This window comes from Anastrepha obliqua, chromosome 2 (genome assembly GCF_027943255.1).
Source record: "Anastrepha obliqua isolate idAnaObli1 chromosome 2, idAnaObli1_1.0, whole genome shotgun sequence".
NCBI lineage: Eukaryota > Metazoa > Arthropoda > Insecta > Diptera > Tephritidae > Anastrepha > Anastrepha obliqua.
Window position 1 is genome coordinate 66,402,268 of NC_072893.1, and position 6,020 is coordinate 66,408,287.

Consider the following 6,020-nt stretch of genomic DNA (forward strand, 5'->3'; position numbering starts at 1 on the left):
GGGGCCGTACCAGTTCCCATTGTGTTTCAGCCTCAGTTGATGAAAGGATTAAGTGGTGGTAGACCAACCGGAGCATCTAATGCTGGGTCTGAAGTAGTCGAAGAGGTACTTAGTTCAAAGTTCATTCCTCCTAGGCCACACTTGTCTAGTTAACACTTTAGTGTAGAAATTTTGCAGTTCTTGCTATTCTGCAATTTCTCAAAGCATAGATAATTCTCCTATTGCTTAAATTAGTGACAACAACTCATGTAATTTCGTATAATTTATATTCTAATAAATATCTAATGAGCAAAAAAATAGTAATATCAAATCGAGTTATTGATGGCGATAATGTCAAAATATTATATCAACTCACTGACAGCCAAATCAAACAATCACGGCAATAAGTGGCATATCGCCAATGTGCTCGTGAATAAAAGCCCAGCTCCTCCCACTTTCCGCCTATCAACGAAAAAAATGTAATTTCTCTTTTTTCACACTCTGACCATGCACTGTTTCACGCCACTGGCGGCGTTCACTTATGGCCGGCCGAATTTTCGCTTGACCATTTCCATATGGTTCATATCCCATATTTTTGTGCACGAGGCACTTGTGCTTGATGACATATAGGGGGAAAAAGTTGAACTTAGCTTTTTGCTGCTGATGACTGCGTCCACCAATCGTCCTGTTCAAACTAATTCAAGTCATGTGCGCCCAATTCGCTTGTTTTCTTTTTGCTGAAATTTTTTTTTTTATTTGTGTGAGTATTTGGCGGTTATGTACTGTTGCTGTCGCATTCATGGCACACAGTTGCTGTTCAATTGCATTGTTGTTGTAGTTGGTTAGTCATTACTGACTTTTTTTTGAAGTTGTCGTCTAACTTTAACCCTCCAACTGGCGGTGAGTATGCATAGGTATCAGATTTGTTTTAGATTATATATTAAATACATGCATTGAATTTAGAAGCAGATCTACATCCATAGAATAAATATTCTAGAAGTTTCCGATAGCTTTCGAAAATTGCAATACACTACGTTAAACCACTATAATACTGGGCTTGTTAAAAATGAGGTTCATTCTGTTACAAAAACCATATAAATCTGGGAAATTGCGAAAAATTGTAATTAAAAAGGTTTAACAAATTTTCAAGAAAATAATAAATTTTTTAGGAAGAGCAAGCTTTAAGAGGATGAAAAATTTGAGCAGATTATCAAAACGTTTTATTAGTATTTTTGGACAAATTTCGGGAATGCAATTTTATAGCCCATTAAATTTTAGTGTTTTAAAGTATTAGTTTGAAGTGGCTGAAAAATCATTGAAATTGATTTTTGACAATTTGTTTCTTTCTCGGTGTTGGGTATAAAAGCAAGTCAAACATTCATTGCAAAGTATGTAGAAAATGCACAAAACGGCCGGCAAAAAAAAAAGTTTCAAAAACCAACGCCACTTTTGCGCCACTTGAAAGTCAAACACTAAATCTTTCGGCTACTTGCAAGAGATTTTTGATTTACCAACAACCAGCGAGTATAGCAATATTGATAGGGATTATCAAACTGAAGCGGTTGAAGAGCGAAACGAGGAGGACGGAGGCCAAATCTGTCAGAGGGGAGGCATAAAAGTTGATTCAAGAAAATAAAAGCAACTTTCAATTTAAAACTTGTGTCCAGCAGGACCTCTAGATCAAAGAATCACTCAACAGTAAAAAGGTGCCAACAAGTGCTACTTTGGACTAGATTAGTTTTGTGGGGGGTTGGACAAGTCCAAGCACTCAGTCAGGAGACCATTGTACTACACCATAGAATTCAGTACACGACACGGATAGAATTCAGTAGAAAGAATAGAGAAAGGAAAGACAAAAAGTGGGTGGTAAGACGGATAAATTAGTTTGAGGTCACTCTTCCACAAATCTCTTGGGTTCATTGATGAATCTTAAGAAATCCGGAGGAGGAAGGGTATGAACTTTATCCCTACTCAGTATATCGCAACCCACTATCCTGCTATAAGTCTGATTCTGGAAAATGACGGACAGCTACAGAGAAAAGGCCTTGCAGGGCCTTCCAATACTGCCGTCCTGCCACTTTTTCTCAATTAGCCAGTACGCCAGATTCAAGATGTCATAGACTTCCGTAAGGAATACCGTGGCCATCTGTCCTGGGGCGTAGGAGTACTTAATGTCTTCGCCTAAGCACCATCCAGATCCACTATTATCACTGGTTTTGGATCCGTCGGTGTAGAAAGTATGCTGATATCCCGTTAATAGGTTCTCTGGACTTAACCATTGATCTCTATCTGTCAACAATACATCATACCTCCTACCGAAGCCAACGACAGTTCTTCATTTCCCCAGACTCAGTTTAACTTGAGCCTGTACGCCGCCTTCATCGCGTCCTTTCGAATTCGAAGATCTAGAGGTTGCAAGTTCAAAATGGCATTAAGGGCATCACTCATGGCACCTGTGATAGCCAAGCACACACTTCTCTGTAGCCTATTTAGGGGTCTCACTCTGGAATTAACCATTGTAGTCTTCCACCATACTACATGTAATGATGGGTCTAATTAGGGTGATGTACAAATAGTGTACTATCGCCGGTCTTAGACCACATGTCTTGCCAACGGTTCTCTTATACTGCCAGAAGACGTTTAATGTTCGAAAGACCTTTTCTACAACGTGTTTCTTAACTATTTAACCTCAGAAGACAGGTGCAGTGTTACCTCTTTCAATGCGGGTAGTAACAGGCCTTCCATATTGCGTTTTCTAGTGAAAAGCACTAAGGTATTATTCTTTTTGGAGGATTCACCGAGTAGGTAACTGAATAGTAAAATCCTCTGTCGACGAACGAAACTAACACTCTACAAGGCTCTCATCATGCCCGTCCTAACATATTGGGCAGAAGCTCGGACGATGACAATATGCGATGAGGATTCCTTCGAAGTGTTTGAGACAAAGATTCTGCAGAAGATTTTTGTACCTTTGCACGTTGACGATGGCGAATATCGCTGGCGATGAAACAATGATCTGTATGAGCTTTACGATGAAATAGACATAGCGCAGCGAATAAAGATACAGCGGCTTGGTGATATCATCCAAATGGAAACAAACGCCCCGGCTCAGAAAATATTCGATGCGTTACAAGCTGGTGGCAGCAATGGAAGAGGAAGGCCTCCTCTGCGATCAAGTGGAGATGGACTAGGCTTCACTTGGTGTGTCCAACTGGCGCCGGTTAGCCCGAAAAAGAAACGACTAACCGTTTTGTTAAACGCGACGGTTATTGTACCAATCAAGAAGAAGAAAAAGTTTCTAGTTTAGTATGGAATTACTTGTGGCGCATCATAGTAGAACAATAAGTTGAGTGGCACTTCCCGTTTTATACGCTATTTGTTGACTTTAAGAAGGCATTCGACACAATCAAAAGATACGCAACAAGCCTGGTGTTGAGTAAAAAGGGAGTTATCGTCAAGGTAATCTGCCTCATCGAAGACCTTTATGAGAACTCCGAACTGGCAGTTCTTCACTATGGCAATATCTGCCTCCTTTCGCCGCTTCTCCTCACCATCGTCTTAGACGACGCCGTGAGCCATAAACCCTGCACAAAAGAGGCATCCGTATGGAGTTCCACATCTCGAATACCTGGACTTCACTGATGATATCTGTATCTTCTCTTTTAAACTCACTGGCATGCAAATGAAGGCGGACAGACTAGTCAATGCTGGCACGCAGTATTGATTTGAGGTCAACATCGTTGAGACCAATGCTATGAGAGTCAACCACAATAAAGCGAGACATATAATGTTTAATGCGTTGCCGTTGGAGTTAGTTGAAAGTTTCTCCGATCTCAGCTGCACTATGACGGCAGATGGCGGAGCAGCTGAAGATGTCAGCTGCAAGGTAAACAAAGCAAAGGCGGCGTTCGGGCGAATGCATACAGTGTGGGGGAGTTGGCAAATCTCCAGGTGCTCTAAACGGCGAATATTCAGCTCATGTGGGGAGTTAGTATTGTTGAACGAAAGTGTAACAATGTCTGGTCTCTAACACCATCACCCAGAGGCTACGATCTATCGTCAATAAATGCCTCCACATCATCCATATATAGAATATTCTAGCCGCACACAAACAGCAACGACGCGCTGAGGAGTTTAACGAATGAGCAATCCATCCAATGCAAAATCAAATTAAGAAAGTGGCGATGGATAGGTCACACACTTAGAAAACCACCAGATAGCATCAGGAAAATGGCACTGGACTGGAGAGCCCGCTCGGCCCAAAAATGCTTGGAGAAGATCGATGTTGCAAACAAAAGCCTGGAACCATGTACTAGAGAAGAGTTTTGTTGTGGCCCTATGCTCACTAGCGGAGTGAATAAGAAAAATTAAATAACTCTTCCTGTCCTTTGTTTTATATCTCTTAGCCAGGATAGTTGCTTCCCGCCTATGTCAAATTTTCCTCCTATTTTTCCTTGCAGGATTAGTTGAACTACATAATATTCATTGTTTCTCATAACATTACCCGTTTGAACTTTTCAAGGCAAAACTGTAGGCTCAAACAAAATTTGCTTACTCACAGCTCATGAGAACAACATTTGCCTGACAGAGGGTTAATCTGTTATTCTTCACTTTTTATGTATGGCTAAAAACTTTTATTGTACGCTCAAATGCGAAATTGCTAGAGGCTAAAAACGAATATTTTGCCAACATTCAAAAAGAAAAATATATGTATGTGTGTATGGGTATAAACAAAAGCGAAAACAATTCGTGAGCTGATGTTTACAAAATATCGGAGTGCACAAAAACAGTATTAGCGATAGGGCAATGAATAACCAAAGCGATGTATGTAAGTAACTAAGACCCTAGCAGAATGGGAATACAAATACATTGAAGAGCATTTAATTCATGGAATCACGTGGAGGTAGCATAAACCAAAATATTTATTATACCAGAAAATACTGTGCGCATACATAAATATTTGTTAGAAGCATGAAAAACTGAAAGTTCATGCTACCAATGGATCATGCAATTTTAATGAAGACACTAAAAACAATGGATTAAAGCTGATTGCGTTGTGTGCTTTTAGTGAAATAAAGAAAATAGCCGGGCTAGCTAAAAATGAAATAAAATCGTCATTTGGGTTCTATTTACATTAAATGAACTTGCTTTACTTGCAGTTTTAATATTTTTGTCACACAATAAACTTTTTCTCTTTCTTCCTTCACCTCGTGGTTACCGAGACCAATAACCTTTTCCTACTTCCTTCTGAAATATGCCAACCACAGAAGCTTACAATAAACCACCACATCATCCAATTCCCAAGTAAAAGCGGTCTGCAGCCCAAAAATCTTCATAATTTTTTTCTTGGGTAGTAATTATATCTACATATTAAAAACACCTTTACAACATTTTTTCAAGTACAGTAAGAATGCAGTTTGAACAGTAGAAAGATGAACTAACTTGCGTCCCTTGAAAATTCCAAGAAAAACAGTAAACATTTATTTGAAACTTTATTTTTATTTATTTATAAAACCTAATGTATATTCAAGAGATATAAGATGCCGCAAAATTGTTCATCCAATTTCGTGTTTGAATAATTTTTATACTAATTTTATTTTTATTTTTTACTAAATAAAAAAAATTATTTTCACTGATGAAAATCTTTATTTCGACCTTTACGCGCTGCGTTGCTTGCTTGTTTGTATACTATTGCAGCTCTTACAAGTGTCAATATGGACGTCCAATGTCATTTGCAAAAATTATAAATTAAATAAATAATTCCGATAGCGTGATTAATTTCGTGCCTTCAGCTTCACAAATACAAAAATGGAAAAATAATGTAGGCCGATCAACTCCCCATCGGTACTCGAGAAATTGCATTTCAATACTCCTCAACGAAGCTGTCTGAGGGATGGTTAGAAGTAATTATGATTCCAATGCTCCGACTTCTAAAACAGTGAGAGAATTTAACTGGCTTTCAAATCAGAATGGTCTAGATTTTTCTGCCACAAAGCATCACTTCTAAATGTTGCTAAATGCCTTGTTCAACTAGGTTCAAA